This window comes from Dendrobates tinctorius, unplaced genomic scaffold, assembly GCF_039654945.1.
Source record: "Dendrobates tinctorius isolate UK_male_01 unplaced genomic scaffold, ASM3965494v1 ptg000064l, whole genome shotgun sequence".
NCBI lineage: Eukaryota > Metazoa > Chordata > Amphibia > Anura > Dendrobatidae > Dendrobates > Dendrobates tinctorius.
This window is the reverse complement of record NW_027361732.1, coordinates 11,673,577-11,692,927: the sequence shown is the minus strand read 5'-3', so window position 1 is coordinate 11,692,927 and position 19,351 is coordinate 11,673,577. Positions and strand designations below refer to the sequence as shown.

Below are 19,351 nucleotides of genomic sequence, written 5' to 3'. Positions count from 1 at the left end.
TTTTTTTAATGGGAGTTTTTCAGCAGAAAATGACTATATAGGTGGGAAGGTGCACTGAACTACTCGGTCACACCAAGGGCGCATGGAGCAACTGTGCTTGCTTTGAGCATTCATTTAAGGCCGAGTTCAGACAGCTTTGATATATGATCAGTGTACAGACCGAAACGAATGGACTGGCCACAAGTCCCCTGACCCGGATGCACAGCTTCATATATACCTCTGAGCCAGAGGAGTTGGGTTGGGAGAGCCGCGGACAGTTTCATGGACGACCGATTTTGGCCTGCAAAAGAACAGCTATCAAAGCATGGCATGAGCTCGCACTTCCGCTAACCAGAACAAAAAGCTGTAGTCCGCTTCCATTGTATCAGAGTATAAACCAGAAAAGACTGTATGAATGGAATCAACAACTTATTAATTCCACTTTGTAAGACCCTAAACTGAGCAGGAAGTCTCAACTGGTAAATATGGTAGAGGCTCAAACTGGAGGGGTTAATTTCACAAGTGATACATTTTCTCTTGCTAGGCCTATACATGCCAAATGTTTAGGAGGTTTTGCCAGAAATGTATGGTAACTTCCTCAAACTGATACTATTCCACAAGTTGAAGGGGTTGGACACTACTTTATAAGTTCCTTTCATGTGAACTAACTGCCAACGATGAGCTCTTTGCTTTCACAAATCCTTCTGTAATCAGAGTTGCTCTTCTGTTCATGATCTCTTTCTAATAATCCTCTAACTTCCCGGGATGTCACGTGAGATTCTCCCAGAGTTCCTGACTCAGAAATCTTATGTGACACAACGATCCCGTGACTTTCATGCTGTGTGGGTGGGCTCTTCTCAGCAGAGCTCCCTCACGATTCTGTGCATGCGGCAACAGACACCGCTGTCCCATCACCCGGCACACTTCGTCCTCTATATCCTGTGTAATATACAGACACCCTGCTGTAACCCCGCCATGACATACATCCATTTACCCATCTCTCTCAGTCTATCTATTCTGTAGAATATGATTGGTCAGTGAGGGGGAGTAGGGGATAATGTTTATTGCTGGGGCTGGTGTTCTGGTGCGGTGTTACTTCTTTGTAGTGTATCAATGATTTATCTGCAGCAATGTCCTGGAAAGCAGGTTATGCTGAGGCTGCGCGTGATCGAGGCGGAGTGTAGACAGCATTACAGGGGGGAGTACTCACTACTGGCTAGTAGCCCAGCACAAATGATGATGGGAAATGTAGTCAGAAGAGAGCAGAGGATCCTGAAGAGGATGTGTCGGCTGTGACAGCAGAGCTGGTGCCAGAAATAAAAAATGAAGCGAACAACATGAAATATGCCAGAAAAGGTTTACGGGGTTGTTTAAGGGATTTATCCTTATGCATTTGTGGCAAAACCAGTAACTGAGTTAAGGTAGTGGACAAGAATTCCCAGCCCACCAAATTTAGAGGCACAGGCCAGCCTGTCTGATGTGTATGGGAGTCTTCTGACACACAAAGCACGTTGGGGAGAGAAGATTGAGCAACTTAAAATAAAACGCTCAGTCCTTTTTTCTGGTAGCAACTTACTATCCCTCTACTACAGAACACATGCACACTCAGATGAGCATACGTGCGCAATGAGAAATTGGGAAAGGATTTGTCTAATTTCATGTACATACGACCATCTTTACAGTCTTTTTGGCTTATGCTCTTGCAGTTTGTTCAGTCTGATGGGATTGGGGTCTCTTCTCCCATTATCATACGCTCCACAGTCTATAGAGGTACAAATATGAGTCAACAGTGTGATGCAGCAGCAAAAAAGGCAAATGCAATTCTAGGATGTATTAACAGAAGCATACAGTCTAGATCACGTGAAGTCATTATTTCCCTCTACTCCTCTTTGGTCAGACCTCATCTGGAATATTGTGTCCAGTTTTGGGCACCACATTTTAAAAAAGACATCAACAAACTGGAGCAAGTTCAGAAAAGAGCGACCAGAATGGTGACCGGTCTGCAAACCCTGTCTTATGAGGAAAGGTTGCAGGATTTGGGAATGTTTAGTCTGCAAAAGAGAAGACTGAGAGGAGACTTAATAGCTGTCTACAAATATCTAAAGGGCTGTCACATTGTAGAAGGATCAACTTTATTTTCATTTGCACAAGGAAAGACTAGAAGCAATGGGATGAAACTGAATGGGAAGAGACACAGATTAGATATTAGAAAAAACTTTTTGACAGTTAGAGTGATCAATGAGTGGAACAGGCTGCCACGAGAAGTGGTGAGTTCTCCTTCAATGGAAGTCTTCAAACAGAGGCTGGACAGACATCTGACTGGGATGATTTAGCGAATCCTGCTTTGAGCAGGGGGTTGGACCAAATGGCCCAGGAGGTCCCTTCCAACTCTACGATTCTATGATTCTATGAAATACAAATAAAAAACTACAAGATTTTTGTATGAAATGTAATGCATGACAGATTACATAATATGCTAACTGTGCTATTAAAGGGAATCTGTCACCTGAATTTGGCGGGCTATTTAAATGGTCCGGTCCGATGGGCGGTGTTTCCTATCCATTCCTCCTCCCCATCCGTGGACGCCGTCCGCAATATTTTCTGGAATTGGAGTAGGTGTACGCCATAGTCCGCGCGTTCGCAATGCAATCTTGCCTCGCGCATGTGCAGTATGCTTTGCCCAACTGCGGGCAAAGCCTAAAAGTATTACTGCGCATGCGCCAGCTAACTATGTCCCGGAAATATTTCGCTGTGTTCAGGGCAGTCATTCTATGTGACGGCAGACTTGTGAATCCTCCCATCAAGTGCAGGGAGGATTCTCTGGTATCAGTTCCAGGCACGTGACCATAAGTATGCAATTTGCATACATGCGGTCATGTGCAGACTAAACGTGCACAGCCTTTCTAAATGCAAGGGTATTGAGCGATGATGGATACAGTCTAGTCTGAATGTGGCCAGAAGTATGCAAATCACATACTTGTGGTAACACGACCACCTGCTCCTGACTCCGGAAAAACCTCACCGTGCAGGATGTGAAGATTCACAAGTCTGCAGTCACCTCGATTATTTGCAGATTTGTAGCTTAATACGGGACAACCCCTTTAATGAGCTGCTGCCTATTTTGTTTTCTACTTTTCTCAGTTTGTCAGCAGGGAAAACAATGCTAGTGATTGTCACATAAATGTACTCCATGTCCCTGGGTTCTCAGTGTTATTTGTGGGAGTGCAGTGAATAGCCTAATTGTGTAACCAGGTGCTTTCTGTTGCTAAGTGATCATAATGAAAGTTCTTGTAGAAATGCCGCTAAGTGGCTGCACCTGCATTGCATGAAGGTGTCCTACACAGCTCGATCCACAGAGACAATACACAGCCCGGATTCAGCGAGGAACCCAATGTCATGGCACCAGAAACGCTTGTGTCAGAACACATTAATAAGCTACAGTACATTTTGTCAGATGAGGTCACCTTTTGTGTCTATTTTCCGAGTCTCACCAACATTCTGTACGCTACAGACTTCTGATTACCAAGGTTTGTATGCAAAACAGGCCAAGTGAGGATGCAATTAGCTACATTTCCATATTTGACAATGTAATTACTAATTAAATCAACTAACATTTGGCAGATGCTAAATATAAAGGGTGAAAAAAAGAGAATGAATTGACACTGCCACACTTAAATAAACATTACTAGTATGTACATGACCCAGTAGACCGGGGCCTATGTCATCCATTTACTGAATATTCTGAAAGGTTTTTATTTTCATTGTTTATCTAGTAAATCACTGAGACCAATTCCTTTTTGTTTAATGGTCGTAATTCAAAAGTATATAAGCAAAGTGAATTCTCCACATCGCATATTTATTGCACTTTACACTGTCATTTTACATGCAGTTCACATGCACAAAAAACACAATGGAATCATATGAATATGAGAGAAACACATAATTAGACAAAAGGGAGAATTTATTTTGAATGGAAATTTGAAAGTCAGTTTTGCTCGTGGCTATGTTGTCTTTTCATTTATTTACTCAAAATGTTACAGATTTTTGGTTAACACCTTCCCATAAGGTGCCAGGTATACAGCGGAGCGCAGGAGTTCAGCATCTGCTTTCAACAGCAACGACTGGAGCTAGCTCCGATCAATACTGCTAACCCTTAACATGTCGCACTCAGGCTCTGACAGCAGCATTTTGGGCATGTATGGTAAGCACCCATGGCCATGTTCTGATCACTGGGTACTGATAAGGGCCTTTCACACATAGCGAGATCGCAGGCGATATCGCTAAAGCGTCACAGATTTTGTGACGCAACAGCGATATCGCTAGCGATCTCGCTTTGTGTGACACGTACCTGCGACCGGCCCCGCCGCTGGATATCGCTGATTGTGCTCGAATGTCCTGGGCCATTTTTTCGTCACTGGCGCCAACTAGCAACGCATGGACGCAGGCAGAAGTCGTCATCATCGCTGCGGTGTGAAAGGTAAAAGCGACCACAGACGGATCACTTATCGTTGCTGCATCGCTAGTGAGATCTGCCTGTTTGGCAGCTCACTAGCGACTATTTAACGATGCACCAGCGATCCTGGCCAGGTCGTATCGTTGTCGGGATCGCTGGTGCATTGCTAAATGTAGCGGGACCCATAGATTACAACAGCAGCCGAGGCATCCTGCAGGGCTTTATAAGAGACTATGATTGTCCCTACATAATGCAATAATAGATCATTGTGGAAGATATAACAGTCGGACAAAGGTTTGCAGTTTCTCGTGAGTCTCACAAAATATTAGGGAAATATTGTACTTTACTACTAAAACCGCTACAGAAACATCACTTATTGCAGCACAACGTGTGTTGAAAACAGAGTAATAGGCGCAGGAAGTGACTTATTTGCTTCTAGTTATCTTTATCTTCGGGAATTGTTGTAAAGCCCAGTTGTGCTGCAGGACTTATTGCAAGGATTCCCAGAGCGCACACTTTTATGAAGCAATCCCATTTCAGAAATGTGATTTTTAATCATCTGTGAAGAATGTGGTTATTGCTCAATCTGTGCCGCGCTCTGTTAGGACACATTGCTTTTCTCATGGCGTGTGGGAGATAATTGCAAGTGCAAGATATTATCTGGGGCTAACTACAAGAGAATTATTTATTTGGGGATAATAGATCTGCACTAGTTAAATTAGTTCTAACTAAAGCAGGTGATTAATGAGTGGGATTGAAGCAAGGACATTCCAACTTGTTCCCAGTAAAACTAGAGACCTTTTCAAGCAGAAATTCATTCACAGCTTGTTACAACTGAGACACATGAACAAGGAGAATGTAGTTAAAAGGTTGGATATGCCATAAAAGAATCCTTAGAAATAAACAACTAAACAAAGTGAACTGTATCATCACATCAACCCAAAAGTACCTATAAAAGACATATGATAAGGCCATGAACACTTTTGCAATACCATTTTTTCATCTTTATCTGCTGCCTACATGCAAAGTATAGCAACTTTCTAAAGTGCTAATTCAACATTTTCTAACAGTTTGCTGCTGTAGGTTCTTTAGAAAGCTGAATGCTTTTCCAAAACAGATACAAATCCCTGTTTCCATCTCTTTTCTCAGTGTTAAGGATAGCAGGAGGGAAGGGAAAGAGATGGTACGCATTTTGAGAATGTGCAGAGGGGACATTATATTGGAGGGCACAGAAAACAGGATATAGGCAACAAGGAAAACACATGGAGAGAAAAATGCAGGATTGCAGCTGTAGTGATGTATGAAGGCAAATGTGATGTAAAACTAAAGCAAGGGAAGACAGCAGCACCATGGATACACACAGACCTCACATCCAGCACAGGCTTCAAACTACAAATCTGGAGGTCAGAAAGTGAATGAATGAATATTAAAGAATGAAATGTATTTTTTATCTTTAGTCAATAAAATTGAACTAACATAAGTACAAATTAGTTCTGCCATGTCAAAGGCATCCATGCCCTTTAAGATAAATACCGTATCTGGATATAGATCAACATTTTTTTTTCACTGGCCTAGATTAATTGAAGCTAGGAAAATTATGTTTTATTATTATTAAAATTGCTACCTCTTTATGTTCAGAAAGAGGTGTCATGACTCTCCTAGAAACTTTCCGTATATAAGGAAATGGCTCTCTGTCCACGTCATTGATCTTAGAGCTTCCGGGTAGGTCATAATTACACTTGTTAGGGACCTAATTGTGCTAATCAGGAATTGTAGACAGGTTGTTTAGATGTGGGCAAAAGTTTTAAAGAGGTTGCTTTTTTTTTTTTTTTTTACTACCGTGTTTCCCCGAAAGTAAGACCCTGTCTTACATTAATTTTACCCCAAAAAGTCCCACCCTGTCTTACTTTCGGGGGAGGTCTTACATTAGCCGAAAAAAAATGACAATTTCTTTTTAACCAATAAATTAACATTTATTAACATGCTGTTATACCCCATAACAGTGCCGTATCCCACTGCACACAGCCCCACACCCCATAACAGTGCCGTATCCCACTGCACACAGCCCCACACCCCATAACAGTGCCGTATACCACTGCACACAGCCCCACACCCCATAACAGTGCCGTATCACACTGCACACAGCCCCATACCCTATACAGTACATGTTTCCCTACTTGGTTTTTAAATGCTGGACGTTTTCCTCTGCGGTGCGGCTGTGGGTGCGGAAGGCCTGTGCTGCAGGGAACGCTGTGCCAATCAGCAGGGAAACAGCGGTGACGTGGGGCTGGGGCGGCCAATTACAGCCCGAGCTGCTGGACCAATCAGTGCTCGAGCCGGGGGCCGGCGGTGATGTGGGGAACAGGGGCGGCCAATGAGCTGTTGAGCTGGGCGGATTGCGGGGTTAACACGGCGAGTTAACCCCATGAGCGCTGGACCCGCCCAGCTGCACCTGAGGACACCTCTGGAGCCTGGGGACCCAATGGGGGACAGCGGCGGCCCAAAGGTAAGGACCTTACATTTCACAGCGGCCCCCAACCCTGCCTTACATTCGGGGGAGGCCTTACACATTGAAGGACCCCCCCATAACCCACACCCTGTCTTACTTTCGGGGGGGTCCTATTTTCGGGGAAACACGGTATGTGCCTTACATTTAACAGGCAGGTAGTTGCTAACCACAGGCTTGTTCTGGCGCTGGTTCAGACCTCTATTACCGGTGACTCAGCTGCTGCTCAACACAACAGCTCTGCTTCCATGCTACTCGGTTGACAGGACGCGACTTCCGACATCATACTGCTTGTCAACCGGCTTCCTGCAGCCAGGCAGAGGAAAGCCAGCTGTCAATCAGCATGACATCAGAAGTGACACCCAGTCGACAGAGCAGAGCGGAAGAGATGTCGTTGCTCCGTTTCCAGCAGGAGCGGTCCATGATTGCTCTGCTCCAGCAGAGATATGCTGCAGACACAAAAAGCATAGATAACTCCTTTAACTGCCATAGATAACTCCTTTAAGCCTGAAGCAGAAAACTGAAAACTAAAATTTGTGTCAGTGTTGTTAGATCCTTTACGCAGATGTTTCTATACTTAGTGAAGTACAATTAGAAGTATTTCAGCTGTTTTTAAACTTGCAGTAACAAATACATCAAGTTTAGGCAAAGGCTTAAAATTTAGCGTTAGAGTAATTCAAAACTACAAATAGTCCTGTAAAAATCAAGTCCTTGTATTGCTATCATGATGGATGGGTAAAAAAAAATTAAGGCCCTTGAAAGGCGAGTAAAAACTAAAGCGCAAAATCGGAAAACTGTCCAGCGATGAAGAGGTTAAATCACTGTAAACGCAATGTATATTCTGCGCATAGAACTTACAGTGAAATAGGCAGACCTATTGACTTGTCATTTTTCTTTTCACCAGAATTTAATGGGCAACTACTTTCTAAGTTGCAATTTCAAACATTTCATTATTTTTATTACAAATTATTTAAGACCCAAGATGTGTCTTTCCCAAACTACTAAAACATGAATCATCTGAATAGTGGGGTTAGAGAACAACTGATGATAAAAGTAATATAAAAACCCAGGGAACACAATAAAATCTGTATGTTTTCATTCACATTTCAATGGTTAAGAAACTGTTTGCATTGCACGGAAACTAGGTATACAGGAAGAACAGAAAAACGACAATGCAAGCACAGCATACATTTAAAATAATGAAAACAATTCAATATTGGGTTTTGTAATGTAATTTCTATAGGGAAAAATAGAAAAATCACACGACCTTCCCTTAGCAGGCTAATCCCATAGGAGACAGCTTGTAACTACGATAAAATGATTATAGATCCAGAGAACTGCTGCAGATTCTCACTACACTCTTATTTTACAGATTAAACAAAAACAGTAAAATAGAAAAAGAAAAAAAAAAAAACCCAGAAACTGTTTATCCCCAACACAGAGCCTTCAATGCCATGTGAAGGTGAAACGTATGGTACAGCCTAATTCTTCACAGCTGGGTTTAACAAATCTGCTGGGCAACAGATTTGCTGAAATATGCAGTGCCTATTATTTTCCGTCATAGAAACCTTATAGCGCAGCATATTCCTGCTATACCTGAAAAGCAAAAATAAGTGGATGGTAGATGGAAATAAAAAGGTTACCTGTTTCTTGTGGACTTGTCCACAGCAATTTAACACTCAAAAGGACGGATAAATCTGCAAAACAAAAGGAAAAAAATCATAAAAAAGGAGCACGAGTTAAATATAAAGGTGTATTCACATCTGTACAGAGAGAAATATTTACAGCTGCCCATAAGACAGCGCTTGTTACTTACAACAACTTCTGGATGAATTAGCCATTATCACAGTTAATTATTACTTATTGATTACGTATTGGCAGGAACCCAAGTCTATGTTTACACGCAGAAGTCATGCTGTGGCTTTTACTTGCAGCAGTGCATCTTTTTTAGGTAGGTATGCTTTTTAATACGCTTGAAAAAGCGATAAACACTACAAAGAATGAACATCGGCAATGCAATGTGAAAACTTGCCGAGAATATGTTCAAACTTCTGCGGTTCTTTCAACCACTCCCGGCTCCCAAAGATGAGAAGTGGTTAAAAAAAAAAAAAAAGTAACCCAACCATCGTTCAGGTGGCTTCTGTTCGGAAGCTGCCCACTGGTTTATTCAATATAAGTTTAAAAAGAAAGAAAAAACCATTGCAAAAGATGTCGATGCGTCCTTAAGCATCTCCCTCCCTAAAACATGGATTTTTGTGAGTACTCACCGTAAAATCCTTTTCTCCGAGACACTCATTGGGGGACACAGGTACTGTGGGTGTATGCTACTGCCGTCTGGAGGCTGACACTAAGTATACAAAAAAAAGTTAGCTCCTCCTCCGCCGCATACACCCTCGCCCCAATTGCGGGCGGAAACCAGTTTAGTGCAATAGCAGTAGGAGAACACAAAAAACAATCTATCCTTCAAGTAGAATACCATATGTCTGAAAAAGGACCACCCTAATTTTAAAAAGGAAAAATTAAATAAACAAGAGCCAACTGGCTAATAGGGTGGGTTCTGTGTCCCCCAATGAGCGTCTCGGAGAAAAGGATTTTACGGTGAGTACTCACAAAAATCCATGTTTCTCCTTCGTCTCATTGGGAGACACAGGTACTGTGGGACGTCCTAAAGCAGTCCCTGGGTGGGAGATTGACTAACCGATCCAAGCCACATGCACCTCCTGCTAAAGGTGCGCCACTGCTGCTTGGAGAATTCTTCTACCCAGGCTCGCATCTGACGAAGCCTGAGTATGCACATTGTAATGCTTAGAAAAAGTGTGCAGGCTGGATCAGCTTGCTGCTTTGAATAGCTGTTCTGCCGAAGCCTGGTGCCGAAGCGCCCAAGAGGCGCCCACTGCCCGAGTAGAGTGTGCTCTTATCCCTGCCGGAATTGGTGCGCCTCTAATCCGGTAAACCTCTTGAATAGTTAGACGGATCCATCTGGCTATGGTCGATTTTGAGGCTGCGAGTCCCTTCCTGCTCCCTTCGGGGATAACAAACAGAGAGTGTCTGGCGAAACTGTGCCGTCCGCGACACATCTTCTGAGCGCTCTCACTAGGTTCAATGTGTGGAGCGCCTTTTCCACCTGATGTACTGGCGCTGGACAAAATGAAGGCAGGACAATGTCCTCATTAATGTGAAAAGAGGACACGACCTTCGGCAGAAAGGGGGGAGCTGGTCTAAGAACTGCCTTATCCTTAGGCCATGTGCACACTATGCAGATTTGCAGCGTTTCCGCAGCGGATTTTACCGCGCAGAAACATTGCATATCCGCATTGTGATGTACAGTACCTTTAAAATGAATGGGAAAAAAAAAACCGCTGTGCAGACGCTGCGGATTTTTCCGCGCGGTTTTCCTGCGGTACAAAATCCGCAGCATGTTACTTCTTTTGTGCGGTTTTCTATCTCCCCTGTCACCAAATCCGCAGGGGGAAACCCGCAATGGAAAACCGCACAAAAACCGCGTGAAAAATGGAAGAAATCCGCAGGAAAAATGCAGGTCATTTGACCTGCAGTTTTCTTCCATTCTGCACGGAAAAATCCGCAGGGCTCAAAACTCCGTCTGCACTCAGCCTTACAGAAGGTAAGAAATGGTTCTCTACAAGATAGGGCTGCCAACGCCGAGACCCACCTAATGGAAGTTGTGGCTATCAAGAATACGACCTTCCTGGAAAGGTACGACAACTAAATTTCTCTTAATGGCTCAAAAGGAGATTCCTGCAGGACACTCAGGACCAGGTTAAGGTCCCAGGAGTCCAGGGGCGCTCTATAGGGAGGTACTAAATGTGAGACCCCTTGAATGAATGTCTTGACCTGCATGTTGGTAGCGAATCTTCGCTGGAAAAGGACAGACAGGGCCGATATCTGTCTCTTAAGGCAGCTCGGGGCTAACCCTGAGTCTAGGCCTGACTGAAGAAAAGCCAGGATGTTGGGAATCGAAAAAGACAGTGGAGAAACCTCATGCTCTCGACACCAACCAAAGAAAACCTTCCAAGTGTGATGGTAAATTCTCGCCGAGGTAGGCTTCCGGGCGCTAACCATTGTAGCAACCACTTCATGCCCAAACCCCGCTTGGGTCAGGATCCAAGATTCAATGGCCATGCCGTCAAACACAGGGCCCCTGAGTTCGGGTGGCAGATCGGCCCCTGAGACAGTAAGTCTGGTCGTTCTGGCAGCCGTCAAGGAACGTCCGCGAGGAGCTGCACTAGATCCGCGTACCATGCCCGACGGGGCCAGTCTGGGGCCAGCAGAATCGCCGGAACCGCCTCTGTTTTGATCTTCCTGATGACCCGCAGAAGCAGTGGCAGCGGGGGAAACAGGTACGGGAGGCGGAACTGGTTCCATGGAAGAACCAACACATCCACTGCGATAGCTTGCGGGTCTTGAGACCGAGCGACAAACACGGCCACTTTGGCGTTTACTCTGGAGGCCATCAGATCCACATCCGGTGTCCCCCACCGTTGGCAAATCTGCTGGAAGACCTCGGGGTGTAGTGACCATTCCCCGGATAGGACACCCTGCCGGCTTAGGAAGTCCGCCGCCCAATTTTCCACACCTGGTATGTGGACTGCCGAAATCACTGAGTGGTTCCCCTCGGCCCAACGTAGTACATGCTCTATCTCGCGCATGGTTGCCCTGCTGCGCGTGCCCCCGATGATTCACGTACGCCACCACCGTGGCGTTGTCTGACTGAATCCGGACAGGTCGTCCTGCTAGAAAGTGCTGGAAATGTTGCAGTGCCAACCGCACCTATCTCCAACAAGTTGATCGGGAGGCGCGCCTCTTGTTGCGACCACCGCCCCTGAGTTGCGTGATGGCGGAAAACCGCCCCCCAACCGAGGAGGCTCGCATCGGTTGTGATCACCAACCACTGATCTGGGGGAAAGGGCTACCCCTGAAGGAGAGGAGTCGCGCGTCCACCACTGTAGTGACCGTTCGACCTGAGAGGGCAACCTGCACTGATGATCGAGCGTGAATGGACTCTTGTCCCAGGGTGCCAAGAGAGCATGCTGCAGGGGACGAAGATGAAATTGGGCAAACGGAATTGCTTCCATTGCCGCCACCATCCTGCCTAGGACCCTCATCCCAAACCGAATGGTGTGATGGCCTGGCTGTTGAAGTTTCCGAACTCCCTGCCTGAGCGCTAGAGCCTTGTCCTGAGGGAGAACTACCAACCCTCGGGAGGTGTCGAAAATCATCCCTAGGAACGAAATCCTCTGAGCTGGAACAAGGGATGACTTCTTCCCATTGACCAACCAACCTAGGCGGGAAAGGGTATCCAGCATGATGCTGAGTACGGCAAGACCACTATGCCTCGAGAGTATAGAATGGCCATGACGACCGCCATTACCTTCGTAAATAATCTGGGGGCGGTGGCCAACCCGAAGGGCAGAGCTACAAATTGGAAATGCCGACCGTGGATTGCGAACCGCAGGAACCTCTGATGCGGAGGAAAAATAGGGACGTGCAGGTAAGCATCCAGGACGTTGATCGAGGCCAAGTATTCTCCCTGCTCCATGGCCGATATAACTGAACGGAGGGATTCCATTCGAAAGTGTCTGATTCTGATGCACCTGTTCAGGAGCTTTAGGTCCAAAACCGGCCTTACTGTCCCGTACTTCTTGGGGATCGCGAACAGGTTGGAATAAAAACCCTGAGTTCTCTCGCACTCTGGTACAGGGACAATGACCCCGTTGCGCTGAAGTACCCCGATGGCCCCTAGCAATGCCTCTGCCCGGGATTCCGCTTTGGGAAGCCGGGAAAGAAAAAATCGTCTTGGAGGATAACTGACAAATTCTATTTTGTACCTGGACGACATCAATTCCGCCACCCCTGCGTCACATGCTACCGCGACCCAGACGTGGCAGAACCGGAGTAGACGGCCACCCACTCTGCCGTCTTCGGGTAACGAATGCCCCGAGTCATTTAGCTGAGGGTTTCTGGGACCTGGCCCCCCTTGACTTGGGCAGGTGGCCTCGCATCCTGCCCAGCGGGTTGGCTCTACACATGACCTGATGATCCTTGTCTTGGTTGTAGCGAGCTGGGGCAGAAGAACTGGCCGCTGCCGTCCACCCGGGGCTGCAAAATGCCCGAAAGCATGCCTGAGGCTGACGAAATGGCAGCTTAACTTTCTGCTGTGGGAGAAAACTGCTTTTTCCCCCTGTAGCATCTGAGATGAGCTTGTCTAACTTCTCCCCAAAAAGGCGGCTACCCTGATAAGGCAGGGAAGTCAAGGATTTCTTGGAAATAGAATCAGCCCGCCATAGCCTTAACCACAGGGCTCTTCTAATGGCGATTGCATTCGCCGCTGCTAGTGCTGCGCAATTAGCCGCATCTAAGGATGCATTGATTAAATAATCACCCGCCATTGCGATCTGACCTGCTATTTCAGGCACTTCTGTCGGCAGGTCTATCCTGCAGAACCTTAATTAAAGAATCTGACCATGACATCATGGCCTTGGCTACCCATGTTGCCGCGAAAGAAGAAGAGAGTGCTGATCCTGATGCTTCATATACCGAGCGGGCCAAGCTCTCCATGAGGTGATCCGTGGGGTCCTTAATGGACGAAACACTAGGTACTGATAACAAAGTCTTTGAAGCCAGGCGTGACACTGGGGGATCCACAACCGGAGATTCCACCCATCTCTTACAGAGCTCTGGTGCAAACGGATATCTCGTTTCTAGTGTTTTCTGGGCTGAAAAACGCTTGTCTGGACAGTGCAGAGTCACAGGGAACATGTCCTCGAACTCTGGGTGAGTGCCAAACACTCTATGCGGTCGCCTGGCCTTCTTAAAGGATACTTTATGACCTGAGCTTAGAGAGACGTCCTCCTCAATACCCAAAGTCTGATTGACAGCTTCAATGAGACTGTCTACGGTCTCCCGACACCCCGGGGTATCCAGGTCCAGGGATTCCTCCATGTCATAATCTGAACTCTGCTCACTCCTGGAAAATGGTGACGGTGAACGATACGCCGCACTCACGGATGCCGAAGCACCGGAGGGGCCTGAAAACGCAGTGTGGACTCTCTTCCTAGGCGTCTGCCTAGAGAGTGCGGCCCCTGCAGGCCGGAGGCTCTTGTGAGGCGGATGAACCCTCCCAGACAGGCGAGCCATCGTATCTGCCCCTATCTGGGGCCTGAAGGGTCTCGATCGCCTTCTTAAGCGAAGCCATGGACCGCGAGAGTGATAACGCCCATTCCGGGGGGGGTCCAGACCCCTGGGCTCCATCGCAGGGGAGGGCTCTGGGCGCGATCGGAGTCACAGGCTTCACATAACTTAACAGTCTGCGCTCGTGGGAACATAACCCCACAGGAGACGCATGCGGCATAATGGAACGTGTGCGTCCTTCCTTTCCGGACATATTGCTGCTTGGGCCCAATCTATGAGATTCTGAGGGGAAAGGAGGAGGAGGGTAACCTTTTATTGCATGTAGCGTGGCACCAGGGACGGGGTCGCACTTACCCTGCTCCTGCGTCCCTCCCACGCTTCTGCCCTGCCTCTGCTGCGCTCCTTCACCTCTGGGTAGGCGGCGATGATGCTCTCCTGGTCGCGGCCAAACCTTACTGAAGCCGGGGCCTCGATTTGTCCGGCGACCGCCCTAGCCTAGGCCGAAGCCGCGGGCTAAATTAGACACTGCCCGCCCGTGCACAGGCGGCCGTTATCCCGGCGATCCCGCCGGCACCTCCCTGAACCGCTCTCCTTCACCACCGCTGGCGTCTTTCATCCGCGACCTCCGCGTACAGGTATAGGGAGGGGGAGGGGAGGGAAGAGGGGAGGGAAGAGGGGAGGGGAGAGGGGAGGGAAGAGGGGAGGGAAGAGGGGAGGGGAGAGGGGAGGGAGTGGAATGGAGACTGCTGGATTACAGCCCTAGCCCCCAAAATACCTGACTTGCCGCTGACCTGGAGCCTCTCCTGCCCAGGGCCCTCCCCAGCCATCCATACCTGCTCCATTCAGAAGAGCCATGAGGTAATCCATTTTTGGACTATGCAGGCACCCTAGCTCCTATGCAGGGGCAAGGAGAGGGACCATCCGCCGCCGTGCAGCACCGCCGTCTTGCGTTGGTTGAGCAGTGGGGGCCGCACAGACTAGTCTTGTGCCTCTGTGCAAGCCCATGGTTTCAATACCTAGGGGTGGACAGGGCTAAGTCTGCCATAATGTCCCACGGTGCGGGAAAGGATACGTGGAGGGACACTCGCACGTGCTCGTCCGTTGATGGTTTGGGGAAATCGGATCTTTTCAATAGGATGCGTTGCCCCTGCCTTATCTTCATAAAATAAAAAAGAAAAATAGATGTCCGGGGAAAAGTCCCAGAGATATCCCTCGGTGCGGGAAAGGATATGTGGAGACGATACTCAACGCGTGCTCGCCCGTTGATGGTTTGGGGAGATCGGACCCTTTCAATAGGGTCCGTCGCCCCTGTCTTATCTTCATGGGAAACAAAACAAAACAAAAAAAAAAAACAGTCTGGAGAAACCCAGACATGTGTGCCTCCAAAGACACTAAGCATAAAAACTGGTTTCCGCCCGCAATCGGGGCGAGGGTGTATGCGGCGGCGGCGGAGCTAACTTTTTTTTGTATACTTAGTGTCAGCCTCCAGACGGCAGTAGCATACACCCACAGTACCTGTGTCCCCCAATGAGACGAAGGGGAAAGCTCACACGCATAGAAGACACTGGATGCACACACACAGTTACTGTTTCCATGCACAATGACTAAGGCTATGTGCACACGTTGCGGGTTCTGCTGCGGATCCGCAGTGGATTTGGCCCTGCGGATCCGCAGCAGATCCGCAGGCATAGTACAGTACCATGTTAGCCAATGGGATTTCAAAACCGCAGTGCACATGTTGCGGATTTGCTACGGTTTTAAATCCGCAGCATGTCAATTCTTTCTGCAGATTCTGCAGCGGTTTGACACCTGTTCCATTGTCCAGGTGTCAAACCACAGGTCACTTTACCTGCGGTTTTACCTGCAAATCCGCGCGGAAAAATCCACAGCTCAATCCGCACTCACCCTTAATCTTGTAGAGAAACAGCTGTTTCACATGCAAAGTCACACAACCATTATGATGGCCACATGGTTTTGCCGAAGAGCAGTTTCGCTGCAGGAATAAGTGATTGTGAAGAGAAACAAACAGTGTGAACACGTACTCGCAGTGGCCAGATGTCAAGAAATCCCAAGTCCACTATGAGTCTACAGACTCCTGCGGATCACCCGCGAGGACGGACACATGGAGCATCTTTCCAGACCGCAGCATGTTTATTTATATTGCGGAGATGCGAGCCTCCCCAAGAGAAATTTCAGCAATAGAATGTATTGGATGAGGTGAATCCACACGGTTCAGTGATCACATGCGGATTCACCTTGCATCAATAGACGGCAGCACTATAGATCGAAAATGCGCTGCGTCCAAAGCGCCGCTACTTCCGGATCGTGTGCACCAAGCCTAAAAGCTTCTTTTTTTAAACAGTAACCTGCTCTCAACCAGCAAAATGTTGCTGTTTTAGTAAATTAAATGAACAAGTCTAGTCATATTCCAGGATTAAACATATCCACATTTGGGACCAACCTCGGCACTATTGACATGTCAGTGCCCGGTTATGAGTCAGGAGACGTGTGCTGCCCATGAAATAGTATTTTGGAGAATAGGCACTGTGAGAATCATGTGGGAATAGTGGATGAGGGCAGGTATATCTCGCCCAGATTCCTTTCCTATGTGGCCTAGTCTGGTCAGTATCGCACCTGCTTGCTAATGAATAATGGGATAATGGGAGGTGGATATAAAAGGATGCCAGGTGGTTGTGTGAGTGTCTCAGCCTGGGAACACAGAAAGCCTGTCTGTGTGAGAGACACACGTGAGTGAAAGCAGTGCCCACTGCAACTGTGGTTTGGCTGGACGGGAGAAGCCCGCCAGTTGGTAGTTAGGTTGTCCATTGTTTAGTTAGTGCCGGACAGGCAAGGATTTGTTTTATGTTTTATTTCCTTTTGCATTGCTTTCACCATTAATAAACCTGACCCAGGGTCAGGTACACCCGAATCCCAGCTCTGCGCCTGAGTTTCATGCTGAACGCACGTGACCTTTGACCCCAGCAAAGCCGATCCCGGAGTGTTTTATCACAGCACGTAATGGAGTAAGGAGCAGTTTTGATCTTGTTGATTATCAGAAGTACATGAGGCCAAGTTAACAATAAGAAAACACTAAGCAAGTTCCCATGTAGCAGCTTAGTGCAGTTTTTCTTAATCCATCAGTGAGAGAGGCCGGGAAATTATTAAAGAAAGACTTTTACATAAATAACAAAAAAAATACAAAGGCCCAAAGCACTTTGTGCACCACACTGAATTACTCATATTGTACCAAACCTATAGGTACAGCAGGGTCCTCTGAAAATCTGCTGTTCCAACAGTGCATAAATGTGCCAGAAACCACAGTGTGCATAGAAAGGACCATAAATAAGAATATAAAGGTAATATGTGTGAAGGTACGCCGAGTGCCGTCAGCTCTATAGTGGGGAGTTGCAGGGTCCTTACATCCCTTTATGTGCACAGCACTGCCATGTACAAGACGCCAACCTGAAACATCATGGCCAAGAAACCAGCGCCCTAGTGGTAGCAATCTCACCGTGTACTGGAAAAAACAACTGGGGCAAAAAGGATCAGAGTGTTTCACTCTTGAACAGTGTCTGGAAACCAGGACGGTCATCTATATGACAAGACGATACACTCTCGGAGGCTGCGGGATGAATGTAGCTCTAAAGCCACAATCTGATAACTTTGTATAAATAGTACTCAAACTAGGACAGAATGTGCTAGAATTTTTATTATAATTGTGGGTTTTTTTTTGCAATAAAGACTATTTCTGCAATATACCAAATCTACTTCCCATTACATATAAGAAGAGGAATGAGTAAATGGCAACACTGCCGATCAGAGCAATTTTCTAGTCTGATATTATGAGTGCTCTCCACCTAGTAAATCAGAGCACCCCTCTGAGCAATACTGCGAATACTAATCCTTCCCAGGAATCTAAATATTCATGACCGGCAGCATGCAGGAATATAGATAAAGCATGTGTCCCTTTAAGCCAAGTAAAATGTAAAGCATTATATGCCAAGGCTGAAGCTATTAGTGAGATCAATATTTCTTCCACCACCTTAATAAATCATTATATTACAGCGCTAATGCCGGATGAGAATATCCCAGCTAACCAGGCAGAGCTTCCATATCAGTAAGAAAGCCAACATTTAAATTACAGCAGCCTAATTGGCGTACACAGAGGCGCTGCAAGATACTGTTCCCTGCCCTGTTTGACATGCAGCGGTTTGAAATCAATATTCGGGAAAGGAGGGAGTTCAAGCAGATTAAAGAGAAAAAAAATAAAATGTGTTGAACCGTTTTCTATTCTGTCTTTTCCCAAGTCATACACAAACATGAGGAGACAAAGAGTTACACCTCTAATCATGATGAAAATTATTATCCTGGGGTAAGAAACATTCCACTCCACAACACTCAATACAGTCACTTTTCAAGCCTGGATAAATGCTCGGAGACGTATTGTGCAGCAGGACGAGTATCCCCAGTGAACACAATTTCCACATATTGATGGCTTGATGCAAATTGCTGTGCTTAGATTTATCAAGAGCTGAATATACATTTGTTCGCCATGGCTACTACTGCTGAGCTTTGTTTCACAGTCACTAAACCCGAGAAAAAATATGCAAAATACATAATTTTAGTATTCTCCATGGAATTACTACTACTAGAGAATAAATCGTTATTGTAGTGATTTTTTTTCCATTTCCAGACATGAATGATATAGCAAATCTGACATTTATATTACTAAAAACACTATAATAAGAGGAAAGGAATCGTAAAATAAAGTGGTAAAAGTCTATTTTTACAGAGGAGTAGCAGATTCTGTCATATTTAAGGAAAACACAGCACGACATGCAACATTTTTTAAATTTTTGCTTTCAAGAGGATGTACCCCTTGGTGGAACCTGACGGACTCTTCTATAAGATCAACATATGTCCAAATATTAAGGGGCACGTCATAGATAATGCGACAACCAAGCCTATATTTGTACATACAGGATAAGGAAGAGATTCCACAGAGTATGTATAAAGCCAGCAATTTTATTAATGAATATTTAAAAGACTAAACAAAAAAGCAGAAATGCCGTTAAAGGGGACGCCGAGCACTATACCAAGAGAAGGGGGCAGAAAGTAATAACAGCACAAAAAGGAGAAATATACCAAGTATGTACAAATCCAGCGAAAACCTACAATCGGTAGAAAATATAGTATTAATCAGTATACATAGTTGTAACAAGAACTGCTAACAAAAAGCCCCTCCCTAAAAATAGATAGTAGTA

At 46.3% G+C, this 19,351-nt stretch overlaps 1 protein-coding gene across 7 annotated transcripts in view; it reads right to left on the bottom strand.

The window, feature by feature from the left end:
- ENOX1 (ecto-NOX disulfide-thiol exchanger 1) overlaps positions 1-19,351 on the bottom strand; it is an 835,160-nt gene that overhangs the window by 480,384 nt on the left and 335,425 nt on the right. For 5 of the 7 annotated variants that reach the window (XM_073580298.1, XM_073580303.1, XM_073580300.1 and 2 more), the window contains one exon: positions 8,582-8,635. The exons of the other annotated variants lie outside the window; for them this stretch is intronic. The gene's annotated coding sequence lies outside the window, so the exon portion shown is untranslated. The remainder of the gene's footprint in view (positions 1-8,581; positions 8,636-19,351) is intronic. 7 annotated transcript variants of the gene reach the window in all.